At 38.6% G+C, this 15,144-nt stretch overlaps 1 long non-coding RNA gene across 3 annotated transcripts in view; it reads left to right on the top strand.

Annotated features, from left to right (window-relative positions):
- The first annotated feature begins 930 nt into the window (after positions 1–930).
- Positions 931–15,144, top strand: part of LOC145118882 (uncharacterized) — a 31,245-nt gene continuing 17,031 nt past the window's right edge. The window contains exon 1 of one of the 3 annotated variants that reach the window (XR_013713532.1): positions 931–1,372. This is a non-coding gene — a long non-coding RNA (uncharacterized LOC145118882). The remainder of the gene's footprint in view (positions 1,373–15,144) is intronic. The other 2 variants (XR_013713533.1, XR_013713531.1) reach the window with 2 other exon arrangements.

Below are 15,144 nucleotides of genomic sequence, written 5' to 3'. Positions count from 1 at the left end.
GTCGTATTTCACATGATGATATTTACATCCTTGTGAATTAGGGACTAACTAAGGCGTCAAAGGAAGTCCTTCTATTTTTGAGCAGATATAGTGTGTAATCCATATCTATGTCTACTTTAAAAATTCATACAATGGAGTGCACTTATTATACAATTATTTTCGTAAATTATAATTGTCCTTCAAATTTTAATGTTGCTTATAAACACACAGTGTAGTAATCAGTAGACAATAGACAGGGAATGATTGCTCCATTTAAAATAATTGCAATCCTTTGGAGAAGAATCATGTACATAAAGGAAACATAGTTCAAAATCAAAATTTATGTTTCAAAAGTATATGAAACACAACATATTACCCCATAATTAGGGCATTCAATAAATCTTATATTCTTATATTCGAAAATTTAACTTGAAATGATGATCCACAAACACAAGTGTCACCTACATCACTATCATAAACTCAAAAATTGAAGTTGATTGGAAAAACAAAAATCAAATACTTGTTGTATAAATCAGAGTTGTCAAAACCGATTAGACGGCTATTACCGGTCAAAATGATAGGTTATAAACAACTCAGAGTTGCAAAAACCGGTTAGACGGCTATTACCGATCAAAATGATAGGTTATAAACAACTCATATGAGTTCAATGGAAAAACATGTAAAAAATAACTAAATGTATATATTATTTATAGACTCATAGTTTATTATCATATCAAGTCATTATCCTATAACAAATTTAAGTCGGATTTTTAGGTAAAAACTTAATTTACGTAAGAAACTTTTTTATTTGGCAATTGAATCCGTCAAGTGATCGTACAACTTATGTCATATATCCATACATATTTATTTTAGAATAATATATCTAAAATAAAAAATTTCTCAAAATATTTAATTTTACATATAATTTATTCGTTATAATACAAAGTACAAACATATAACTAAAAATATAAAGTTAAATAAGACTTTATAGTGGGTATTTAAAGTGACGCGGTATAGAACAGTAGCTCCATGCTCTGATAAATAACAGCCAGCTGTTGCTCTTCTGGCTTTCAGGTGTATGGACCAGGTCATCGGTCTTTGCCTATCGTTTTCATATCCTGACGCCATGGCTAAAATGTCACTTTATAGGAAACCATCTTTATTTCTATTTTCAACCTCACTCTTTCAGATAATTTACTTTCACCTCTTAACATTTTGTCTCTCGTAAAAACTAATCTCCCTTATTAACAGGATGATGTAGATGAGCTCGATATGAAATTATGATATATATGTGCTTTTTGTTGATGAATTGAAACGCATTTCAATGGTATAGAGGCAATACAAGTCGGTTTAATATCATACAGTGCCTCAGTCTTTAACGTCTTCGAATCAAGTAAGCTTTTTTCTATTCTTAAGATTTGGTTTTGATATTGAGGTTTTGTTATCTTCGAAATTCAACTGCTTTGATTGAAATTCCGATTGCTTCTCTTCAAATATTCGTATTAGTATTTGGTTGTGTTGCTTTTCGGTTCTTCAAACTCGTTCGATTGATCTGCTATTGTGGAATTCATCTGTAATTAATGCATAAAGTTGACATTTGGATATTGCTAAGGATCTGCTGAGAAATCTGTAGAATCCAACTTTTCTCAGATTTTGTAAGATTCGAGTGTAGATTTCTTGATTAGTTCAATTCATATCTAACTGCTTCTCTTCGTGCTTTCAATTTTCTTTTTTATTCAAGATTTTGTTGTTTTTTCGGGTCTTCAACTTGTTGGGATGATCTGATTTTGTAGGATTCGTGTAGATCTGATATATTGATGCGAATATGACTTTTGAATTATGTGAAGGATCTGTGTAGAAATCTGTGGTCTTTTTTTTTTTTTTTTTTTCTCTCTCTCTGTCTTCGATTTTGTTGGATTCATGTGTAGATTTGTTAATTGCTTCAAATCAAATTCCAACTTGCTTCTCTTCGGACATCTGGTTTTTTAAAGATTTTTTTGATTTCCAGTTCTTCAATGGTTCGAGTTATCGGTGATCTGTTATTTGTATGATTCAAGTGTAGATCGATGCAAACGTGACATTAGAATTACGCTAAGGATATGTGATGAAATTTGTGCAACTTCTTTGTTCTTTCTCTAATTTATTTCTGTTCCAAAGCATGAGTTACACCATGCTTTCAATTTATACAAAACTAGTACTTAAAAAATGAAAGATCTAGCATAGCATATGAGCAGGGTATGTACAAAAAATGATGCAACTTTTATAAGGTAATGTAAAAAAAAAAAAGCAATTTGTTATTATAAAACGTCCTTTAAAAAAACTATGGGCTGCATATCCTAGGTTGGCCATTGAGTTCACGGACTTTATGCAACTTATAGCTTATGGGCTGGAAGAAAGCCTATTGAGTCTAGTCTCCTCTAGAGGTGGACATTTACCGGTTTAAACCAAAACGTTTTTTTATCTTAAAGAGATTCGGGTTTTAATCGGTTTTTGTTAAAATCTGTGTAACATCTCAAAAATCATGACTAAAAATTTTATTTTTAAATTATGAAATAAACCATAGTTACCAAAAATCATTTATCAAAACAGGAACCATATTATCTCGAAACATCAAAATCAGTATATCCATATCAAAACACATGTCAAATATATATATATATATATATCAGAGTAACATCCCATGTTAACATCATGATGTGTGCAATGCAGTCATCCCGAACTCTTCCCCTTGCTACCGGAAGTACCTGAAACAAAAACTAAAAACTGTAAGCACGAAGCTTAGTGAGTCTCCCCAAACTACCACATATCATACACATAATCATATAATCTCATACAAACATATAGTGGGCCCCGCCCCTTCATCGAGCCTCGCCTGGCATCGGACAGTGTTCCGCATCGGGCCCCGCCCGGCATCGAGCAAAGCTCAATATACATATATCATATCAACAAATACACATAAATAATCATATAACATAAACATATAAACATTCGTCGGGCCCCGCCCGACATCGGACCGAAATCCGGAAACATACAAACATTCATCGGGCATTGCCCGACATCGGACCGTAATCTAGAAACATACAATACAGGCACATGCGAGAATCACGAAGACATCAAGCATACAAACATTCCTCGGGCACCGCCCGACATCAGATCGAAATCCGGAAACGTATAAACCTACATCGGGCTCTGTCTGGCATCAGACCTTAGTCCGGAACATACTAACATACATATACGGGCCGACATTGTTGCCTTCGACCCATTCATACAGGAGGAAACTCACCTCAAATGTCGGATGCTAGCCGAAACGTCTCTGCTCCGGAATCAGCTCTACTCACTCCATGAATCACAACAACTCCTTAGATACCATTTCGTACCTATAACCCCTTAGGGTCAACTATGGTCAAAGTCAAGTCCAGGTCAAAGTCAAAGTCAACGCTCCCAGTTGACTCAACTCGTCGAGTTTGCCCTTCAACTCACCGAGTTCCCATGAATCACAAAATTGTGATTTCGCGAGCCAACTCGTCGAGTTCTTCCATGAACTCACCGAGTTCTTCCCTATCACAGAATCGGGACTGTTCGACCCAACTCATCGAGTTCCTCTATGAACTCGCCGAGTTCCTTATAGTTCTAGTCTATTAAGCCCTTTCCTCAGATCCAAGGTTCCAGAATATAGATCTACATTGTTTCCATGGCATACATCTATAAAGTCGACAACTTGATGGCTTTGCATGCCTCAAATGGACCCAATCTCGAGATATAGCAACCTATTTCTATGGATATGGTCTTTTCTTGGGCATGAATGCGTTTAGGACCCTTTTTATGAATCTAAGGACCAAATAACACTGAGAATGGAAGTTTTTAGCATCATGACTATGAAGGTTTATCATGCTCCAACAATGGGGTCAAAAAGATCCATAAAACAAGACTAAGAGAGATCTAAGCCATTAAGCATCAAGTTTGAAACTTTTTACCTCATAAAGTTGCCAAAGACGGGCGAGATCCCAGATCTAGTGCTTCTCCTCAAGCTCAATGACCTTCTAGTTCTTCCAAGTCCTTCACCAAGAACAAGAACACAGAAAAATCCACTCAAAACCTCTAGTTTCTCAACAAGGAGCTCACAATACAATTTAGGGTTTAGGGAGGCTGATGAGGGGCTGGTGAGGGAAGATTATGTCCTTTAAATAGGGTGCAAAACCCTAGAAATTTGGGTTTCATCCCAGCCGGTCTACTCGTCGAGTTGAGGCCTCTCAACCCGTCGAGTAAGTCACTTATTTACGCGGCCCTTATAATCTCTACTCGATGAGTTTGGGGCTTCCAACTCGTTGAGTTGCTCTTATAATTTGAATAAATAATAAATTAAATACATACCATGATCCAGGCGTTACAATTTGACTGGTTTTGATCGGTTTTTTGGTCTTCAAAGGGATAACCTGTCTAACCGATTTCAGTTATGGATTAACCGATCTTTTAAAAAATCGGTTTAGGTAAAACTAGAAAAAAAAATCTATTTTTCTTTATTCAAAATTCACTCCAACCAAATAAATACGTTTATTATATCAGGTTTTAAAATACAAAATAAAAAAAAGACAAAATTTCACAATTGGTCCTTGTGGTTTACAGAATATCGCACTTTGAGGACTTCCTAGCAAAAAGTCACGCCACTGGTCCTTATGGTTTCAGTTCATTACGCGATTGGTCCTTGACCCTAACCCCATCACTTTTGTACCGTTAGTGCAGGGGTATTTTAGTCTTTTCATTTATCAAAACTAGCACCACAAAATCCCGCTATGCACTAAATAAACAAACATGTAAGAATTCAGGAATTCTAAATTTTCCATTAAAATTTGAAAATTTAATGAAGCTACCTTATTGTTCCTGAATTCAGATGTTGATTTTGTGGATTCATATTCATGGTTTGTTTTTGAACATAACTTGGCATACGAAGCAAAGTTACTGGTAAATTTGAGACTTCACGGCCACAAACATCACAGTTTTTTTGTTCCCTTTAACACTAAACCATTTAACTGCACATTCTTCATGAACAAGTCTAAGCGCACCTTTGCAACTGCATTCCATCTTCAACTGATTACCTTCATCGCATGAATTAAAGCAGATTCTGCAAATCGCTTCTTCCTCATCAATCTCTTCATCGTTCTTCACTTCAACAGAACCGATTTGATCTTCATTTGAAACAAAATCGTTTCAATAAAACTGGAATATGAAAATCAAATCGCAAGTGTATATAATAAAAAACGTACCATTGGCACTCTCGACTTGATCATTATCCTTACGTGTTGCAAAAGAAATTGATCTTACGATAACAATGTTTCACCCAGGTATAGAGAGCGACCTTGAAACCGAAGCTTGAATCGCCCCAATCTGCACAAAATTATCGATGATGTATGACTGTAAACCCTAAAGCCCAAAGTTACAAACTAGCCCAATAAACCTAAGGGGCTTCATTTCAGTTTTGAATCTATATTTGTCATGAATATGATCGATCTTACCCGTGATTTTTGTTGTTCGCTATATGTTCTTGCGGAAACGGGAGTGGTGGCTGAAGGGATTACGAACGATGATTCTTCTCGTTTCCTCCCCAAAGATCCGACGACACCCTAAAAATCGGAGCCCAATAATCGCAGGAGAATAAAGAGGTTACGAACGATGATTCTTTGGAACCTACAAATCAGAACCTGCAAATCGAACATAACTTTGTTAGCCTTCTTTATCTCCCCCTCTCTCTCTCTCTCACTCACTCTCTTGTAGATCGATCGGTACTTTCATCTCCTTTAACAGCTTCAAGAACGCTAACCCTAGTCCTATCACACAAGTCGTTGTAGTTGGGTGAAGAAATCATCATCAACAACAACACATACCCTTATTGCTGATCATAAATCAACGACATCGGAAGTTGAAACGAGGGTTGAATTCGATGATGTTCCAAAAGTCAAGATCGAGATGCTGGGAGATAGCTTTGGTGATGAAGGATTACAGTGACTGATAAATGAAAAGACTAAAATACCCCTGCACTAACGGTACAAAAGTGACGGGGTTAGGGTCAAGGACCAATCGCGTAATGAACTGAAACCATAAGGACCAGTGGCGTGACTTTTTGCTAGGAAGTCCTCAAAGTGCGATATTATGTAAACCACAGGGACCAATTGTGAAATTTTGTCTAAAAAAACATAGTTTGAACTTTGAATTACATAAAAAAACATCGAAATTGAAAATACTAACTATTATAGTCTTGAAATTGGTCATCTTCGTGCAATCAAACATTTATAATCTGATAACTTTTCAAATTCACCGTAATCTATTTTGGTACTTTTATAATTGGAGTTGATACCCCTTGTATAAACTCATCAAATTCACCCTCATCTACCTCTGTCATCAGTATGTGGATAACAAATAATTTAAATTTACTCGTCTATTTCGTCATTAGCCAATATTTAGGGTGAAACCGATGTGCGAACGACAAGATTTGGCATTTCCATGGGGGGTGGTCCAAATGTCACAAGTAAACGACAATGAATTATTGTAGTTTGCAAAGCCTACTATCATTTTGGATTTGGCTTGGACCCAAAGTCCAATAATTGCATCACATCCAAAAGTAGTACGACTTAAAGTGTTATATTGGGGTTGCAAGTTCAGTTTGATTATTTCGGTAAGTCGAGTGTTGTCGAAGTGATCGAATGGAAGTGTTTCTTAGATGACAAACTCGACAAATGCTTCAACTACCTAATCGTTTTCATAAATAAATAAACCACCATTCGTTCCGATAGTAGTTTCCACAAGATTGGTATTGCCTTGTTGGAACACTTTGCATGAGCAATCTTTATGAGTCTTCAAAGTAGAACCGCTACTAGATAGAAGTTTCATGTGATTGTTTTGTATATAAAAGCTTCATTGAAAGTTGAAGTTTGTTTTTTTAGTAAAGTTTCTTGTGAAAGTCAAGATTAAGCATTGTGTTTTATACTTTAATGCTTAAAGTTTGAAATATGTAAGAGTTTATCATAAGTTTTTTGAAATATGAGGCCATCGAAATATCATTTCAAATTCTATTACTCGTAGAGTCTAAAACTCATATAGCTCATAAGACATTCCGTCTTACGTATAGTTTGTTTTAAATGTGACGTGTCTCATGAATTCGAAAGGTAGGAACTTAGAATTATGGATTACTTGAAGAATGTTGGAAGATAGATGGAGTGGAGTTTTCATATAGACTCCTAATTATGATCATTTGTAATTCTTATTTGCTTGTTGTTGTTTTGTATGATATAAATTTGGTAAGTGGTAACACCCATCTTGTAAACATGTTTACAATGGTTTGTGTCGGACCACTTCTTAGTAAATTATGACTTAATGTCATAAAACATTTTAAAAGCTTAGCACTAAAAAATGTTGTAAATTGGGAAGTTACATATCCCTCATAAAGTCAACATACACGGAGCTAAAATTAGCGGAAGAAGCAACAACATTCAACCCGAGCTATATTATTAACCTTGAAATATCATGGCATCAACACAACATGTGTTCTCCTCGTCGTGTCAGGAAAAAAAGCAAAGAAATTATCAAATTATGTGTAGAGAAGTAAAAGTGAAGCACAGATGGACCACATGGTTTTCTATTCAAACGCTTGAGAGTTCTCTTCACTAATAGCAACATGACCAGATACAAAAAGATTATGAATTTATAAATCTTGACTGGAGTCTAAAAAGAAGAACATGATTTACAAGCTTGACATACACAAAACTAGATGCACAGTCGTCATATGCGCATAAACTGATATAGAAAGATGATTATACAATAATCAAAGTCACAATGATAGAATCTGTTTAGTCAACCTAAGAGCTAATTACATCATCAATAAACTACTAGCTTTCTAATTTCAAGTAGACACTTTAACATTTGTAACCACTCTGTAACATTCCAAAAATACCGAGTAAAAATTTCATTTTAAATAAGTCAAAACCATTCATACATTATCTCAAAAGACGATTAGAGTAAAAGTATTCTCAAAACATCATAATAAAATCATAAATAATCATTGAGGAATAAATCTTCAGGGAATGCAGTGCGATCAAACCGGACTCTTCTTTTTAAAATTGGAAGCACCTGAAAATGTTTAAACCACAAAACCATAAGCATAAAGCTTAGTGAGTTCCCCAAAACACCGAATACCATACATATACGTCAGCTCAAGGCTGTACCGAGTCCATTTCACCCCCGAGTCTATTTCAACTCATATGTCAGCACAAGGTTGTACCGGGTCTATTTCACCCCGAGTCTATTTTACCCCCGAGTTTATTTCAACTTATATGTCAATACAAGGCTGTACCGGGTCTATTTTACCCTAGGTCTATTTCACCCCCGAGTCTATTTCAACTAATATGTCAGCACAAGGCTGTACCAGGTCTATTTCACCCCACATACATATAGCAAACAAGCACATATGTATACAAAACACACAACAGGAGTCATAAAGACTACAAGCACATATAATCCTAGTGTCCTATAGTATAGTGAGCAAACTCACATGAACTACTCATCAGAAGCTCAACCGCCACCTTAGCAAGAGAACAACCAACCCAAGCTTCCTAAAGCCAAACTGAATCAATCCTTAGCCAAATGCTTAATTCTACTCAAGTTTGACCAAAAGTCAAATTGGTCAAAAAGTCAACAGTCAACGATCAAAGTCAAACAGTCATCATGTAGACCATTGCCACGTTGTGGCCTTCCTTGGCCATACTGTGGCCATGCCAGGACAAAACAGTCGAGGTTTCAAACTCCACCATGTCGTAGTCACCTTCGCCACACCGTGGGAAACCGCCTGAAGTGCCATCTCTTCACTAAGCACTTAATCATTACAGATCTAAATCCAAAACTTCAGATCTACTCCTTCTCAATGACTTAATGGATAAAGTTTCCAACTTTATCCATTAGGACCTCATCCAAAGGTAAAATTATGAGCCTTAAGTCCAATAAGCACTTAATATGACCAAAACTCAAACATGTAATCAAGAACACTCAAGCTAAGACCTTTTTCTCACTAACTCGGAAGTTCAAGACTATACGAAAACCATATCAAGCTCTGGAGTTCCTCAAACTCAAAGAGCATCCAAGAATGGGACCAAAACATCCAAAAATAGGCTCAAACATTGAACAAGAAACATAAATGTCAAGATATGAACTTTATACCTCCAATAACTCAGAAATATGGAGAAGATGTTGGATCCAAGCTTGTTCCTTGATTTCTTGCACCAAGATGAACTTCTTTCTTCTTTAAGTTTCACCAAAAGAAGACATTAACCTCATGATCAAGCCACCAAACTCATTTCCATGGAAGAGAGGCTATAGTTTCTAAATGAAGGGACAGAGGTTGAAGAAGATGACCTAGAATGGGGGTTAAGATGCTTAAATATGTGAACAGCCTTAAAAATATGTGGGATTGGGCCTGAACAGCTACCACGCCATGGCGGCCTTATGCCACGCCGTGGTGGCTCCGTAAAACGCATGTTCCTTTCCGGTATGGCCACGTCGTAGGCATCCTTGCACCACGTCGTGGCATAGAGTTTTCTTCAAAACTCCATATTTAGTCATTGACGACAAAAGGCTTAACCAATCTGGAACACAGGTGTTACACACTCAAGCACATGACATATCTATTTTTCGATACACCGACCCTTGTTCTAGCCACCTCTTTAAGAAATGAATGCCCACCAAAATAATCTTTTAACAAATACAAGTCGTAAAACATATAATAAAGGTGAGACGACAACTAGTGTATCAGAAAATGGGTGCCTTGAATAATTTATAAGCACATTTAAAACACTCCCAAGCACTTTATTAGCTTTTTGCTCCATCAGTAGTTCATATCCCCATTATAGACTTATGTTCATATCAGTCCATACAATAATAATCCATGAAACTTTCAACATTGTGAATCAGTAAACTAGAAAGATAACCCATTCCTTCTAAAATCATGTATCTATTACTCAAGACAATTTACACGACTCCTGCTTTTCATAACACATAGATGATGAAAAGGTTCGATATTATTAACCATGTAGCTTCAAAGAAATACATACAACCAAATCCACACATATAACAACTCAAGAAGCTTTTACAAGGATACAAAACCATTCCTTAACTATCAAAAGCCAACATCGATGTAACGTCCAAAAATTTAAAACCAAAAATTTCGTTTTCATAATAATAAAACCATCAACTAAACATGTTCATAAAACCATAAAGGAAAATCAGAGTATGTCAATCAATCATCCCAATACATCCAAAATCAAATAAGGTGGAAATCATGGTGTGTGAGATGTGATCACCCCGAGCTCTTCCCCTTCGATTCGGAAGTACCTGAAACATAAACTGAAAACTGTAAGCTTGAAGCTTAGTGAGTTCCCCAAAATACCTCATACCATACATATCAAATATATAATGGGTCATGCCCAGCAAGCAACGGGCCCTGCTCAGAACATATTTGTTTGTATCATGTGATGGGCCCCGCCCAACTCACTCATCAGGCCCCGTCTGACATCGGGCCTCGCCCGTCATACATACAATATATACACACATGCAAGTTCACACAGACAACTAACATACAGATAACCATAATATATGGGTCGACATTGGCGCCTTCGACCTGCTAAGCACTAGGAGGAAACTCACCTCAAACTATTGAAAAATCAGATAAAAGCTCGGACTGCAGATCCGGGAAATCTCTGCACTAAATATCATCAAACAATACCCTAATTAATAATTAGGTCATAAGCCATAACCAGGTCCCAACTCATCATCCTCAACCTCTAAGGTAAAGACTATTTTACCTTTTTCCTTACTGGGCCCAACTATCTTGGCCCACTACTCTATAGTGGCCCAAGGCCTAAAAATGTCCCAATGCATAAACCTAAGGTCCAACTATGGCCCAGCAGATATAAAGCACAAAATCCTACTAAGGCCCAAAGCCCAAAAGAAATCCAAGTCCAAAAATGGCCCAAAACAAATAAAGGCCGACTGCTTGGCGTACGCCTCACATATCCCACACGTATGCCCCACATATGCATGTTTGAGCCGGAAGCGGGCTGCTGACCGAGTACGCGCGACGTACTAAGGAGTACACCCGACGTATTGGCCCTATTCCCAAAAGCCAACATAGGGTCTTAATCCCTTAAGACCATTACGTCAAAAACTTCAGATCTACTACAAACTAAGGTCTTAACACTTAAAGTTGGCAACTTTATAGTTTTACATGACTTAATGGGACTCGATACTCGTTTTTGACCATTAAGACCCATAATAAAAGCCCTAACTCATGCATGTATCAATATAACACGTTAAGATAGCATTTTTATGCACAAGGAACATCAGAGAGGCTAAGATATAACATTCCTAGCTCCTGGAGTGGCTCAAACCCACAAGGAGAACTCATGGGACCATAAAATGCACAAAATCATGCCCTAGACTAGATCTATCATAAAGAGCCATCAAGTTAATTGTTGTATACCTCCAAAGCTTTCCAAGTTAGTGATGGTTCTGGATCCACAAGCTTCAGCTGCACCAATGCAACTTCCAAGAGCTCTTCTTCCTTCAAGATCAACAAAAACACCCTCAGAGGCCACTTTCAAGCTCAAAACACTCAAATGGCAATTAGGGTTTTGTTCTCAGGGTTTGGAGAGGTGGAGGTTGGTCATAAAAAGGTCCAAGAGCAACTTAAGGTGTTTAAATAGGGCTCAAACCCTAAAAATTAGGGTTTGTCCTAGGTGGTCGTATGCTCAGCATACGTGGATGCCTCCGCGACCAACTTTTCGACCCAGTACGCCCAACGTACTGGCCAGGGACCCAAATGAAAAAGGTTTTAAGTTTGAGGGCAAGAAGGGAAATACCTAAACTGCAAACGTTACAATTCTCCACCACTTGAATCAGACTTCGTCCTCGAAGTCTGTCGCTGCAAAAAACTTCGGATAATGCTCCCTCATATGACCTCAGGCTCCCACATCCATTCTAAACCCTTGTGGTGCTGCCATTGCACCTTTATAAGATCCACCGTCTTGTTCAGCAGATCCTTCATGTTCCTGTCAAGGATAACAATCGATATCTCAATATAGTTTAGGCGATCATCCACCTGAATATCCTACAATGGGATCACCGCGGAATCATCAACCAAACATTTCCACATCTGAGAGACGTGAAACGTGCTATGGATATGACTGAGCTCCTCGGGTAGATCCACGCGATAAGCAACCTTGCCCACCCGGGCCAAAACCCTGATATGACCGATATACCTGGGACCCAATTTGCCCATCTTCCTGAATCGGATGACACATTTCCAAGGGGATACTTTCAGGAGCACCATGTCCCCAACCTAGAGTATTAACTTTGTCGTCTTGAGTACCACCTCAGTACTCCATATTACTTGTTGACCAACCTCACCCCAACATATCGGGGTCCTTCACTTCCTCCCATAAAGCATCTTAAAAGGAGGTCAGTCAATGCTGGCATGATTACTGTTGTTATACGAAAACTGTGCCAAAGGAAAATACGTATACCAACTCCCACCAAAATCCAATACACATGCCCGAAGCATATCTTCCAAGGTCTGGATAGTCTACTCACTCTATCGATCAGTCTATGGGTGGAAAGCCATGCTGAAATACAAACAAGTACCTAGCTTCTCGTGAAACCTCTTCCAGAACCTGAAGGTAAACTGGACATCCCTGTTTGAAACCACCGAAACTGAGAACCCATGTCGTGCAACAACCTCTCTGATGTAAATGTCAGCGAACCTCTCTGCAGAGATACTCTCTTGAATTGGGATGAAATGCACACTCTTGGTCAAGTGATCCATAACGACCCATATCGTATCTACTCTGCGCGCTGTCTGTGGCAACTTCGTGATGAAATCCATAGTAATCTCCTCCCATTTCCAAACGGGAATGTCTAACGGCTGCAACTTGCCATGAGGTCGCCGATGCTCGGCCTTGACTTTCCTACAAGTCAAGCACCTCTCCACATACCAGGCCACATACCGCTTCATGTAGGGCCACTAATAATCAAACTAGAGATCTCTATACATCTTTATTACTCTAGGATGAATAAAGAACCTCGACTTGTGCGCCTCCTACATCAAAATCTAATGCGCACCACCTAAATGCGGAACCCACACCCTTCGATGAAGGGTAAATAACCCATGACTATCATAATCAAAGGAAGCCACTTGACCCACTATGCGCTCACTCGTCGGGTGCTCTTCCTTCATAGCGTCGACCTGACCCTCAAGAATCTGCTCCAATAGTGGAGTAATCACTATCATCCTCTATCATAAATCCATGATTAGAGCACTAGCCGTCTTGCTATTGAGTGCGTCGGCCACCACATTGACCTTCCCCGGGTGATAAAGGATCACGCAAACATAATCCTTCACCACATAAACTGAAAACCGTAAGCATGCAGCTTAGTGAGTTCCCTAAAACACCACATACCATACATATCAAACATATAACGGGCCCCACCCGACATCTGGCCTCGCCCGGCATCGAGCCCACTCGGAACAAATCTATCAAAAATATGAGATGGGTCCCACCTCATCACATTCATCAGGCCCCGCCTAGTATAGATATAAACACATAAACACATGCAAGAATCACAAAGATAAATAACATACAATATACTTATCAGGCCCCACCTGGCATCGGGCCCCGCCCGATATACATATCAAATATCATACATGCAAGAGTCACACACACAACTAGAATACTAATCATAATAAACCATGGGCCGGCATTGGTGCCTTCGACCCACCAAGCACAGTGAGGAAACTCACCTCACTAGCATCATCACATAATACCCAGATAAAGCTCGGACTGCCGATCCGGAAAAATCCTCGCGCTAGCATCATCAAATATAACCAATTAATAATTAGTCCACTTCCCACAGTTGGAATCCTAGTCTGATTGTCCAACCCTCAGGGTAAAAGTCCATTTTACGCTTTCCTTACTTTATGGCCCAACTTCCTAATTGGGCTCAAAACCCATCATGTGCCTAATTCCAAGAAGGCCCAATGTATAGCAATGGCCGAAAAATCAGAAGGCTAATGGCCCAATAGGGGCCAAAACTCTTCTGACCAAAATGGCCCAAACTGAGAAAGTCGACCTTTGTTAAGGCTGCTGAGTACGCTGGGTGTACTTAGGCTTCCCCCTACATACGAGCTGTGTACGAGCTGTGTACACCTAGCATACGACGTAGTCGACCACCTTCACCTTTAAGTGCTTAAACGATTAAACCATCATGTCGAAGTCTCAGATTTGGTCCCTAATGATGTCTTAATAGGTAAAGTTGGCAACTTTACTCCCATGCATGACTTAATGGGACCCAAAACTCAAAGAGAAACATAATAAGGATCCTATCACATGCATGGACCAATATAACTCATAAAGATTGCATTTTTATAGACAAAGGACCTCAAAGGTGCTAAGATCTACCATCCATGGCTTCTAGAGTAGACCATACTCTCAAATATGGCTTATAGGACCCAAAAATGCATAAATAAAGCCCTAAATTGGATCTAGCATAAGGAACCATCAAGTTGAGAGCTTTTTACCTCAAATAGCTTGCAATGTTGATGATGATTCTAGATCTACAAGCTCAAGCCACACCATAACAACCTCTAATTGTTCTTTTTCCTTCAAATAACCAAAAACACCACCAAAACTCATTTCCAAGCTCAAATCTCACAAATGGCCATTAGGGTTTCGTTCTTAGGGTTTAGAGAAGTGGAGGGTGGTCATAAGGAACTCCAAGGTGTCATAAGTTGTTTAAATAGGACACAAATCCTAAAAATTAGGGTTTGCCCATGCATAGCGTACACCCAACGTACATGGGTGCCTCTGCGTCAAACACTCGAGCCAGTACGCCCAACGTACTCGACTAGGGACTAAATTGAAAATATTTCTAAAACGAAGGGATTAAACAGAAAAACCTGAAATACAATGTTACACGCATAAATCGCTGCCTCAGAGCCTCAAATGCTGCATGTTGCTCAGGCCCCAAACGAAACGTGATGGTCTTCTTCGTCAACCGGGTCAAGGGAATCGCTATCTTGGAGAAATATTGAATGAATCTCTGATAGTAACTTGCCAATCCAAGCAAACTCTG

This window comes from Lactuca virosa, chromosome 6 (assembly GCF_052849685.1).
Source record: "Lactuca virosa cultivar CGN04683 chromosome 6, Lactuca_virosa_CGN04683_v6, whole genome shotgun sequence".
NCBI classification, from domain to species: Eukaryota; Viridiplantae; Streptophyta; class Magnoliopsida; order Asterales; family Asteraceae; genus Lactuca; species Lactuca virosa.
This window is presented reverse-complemented; position numbering and strand designations above follow the sequence as displayed.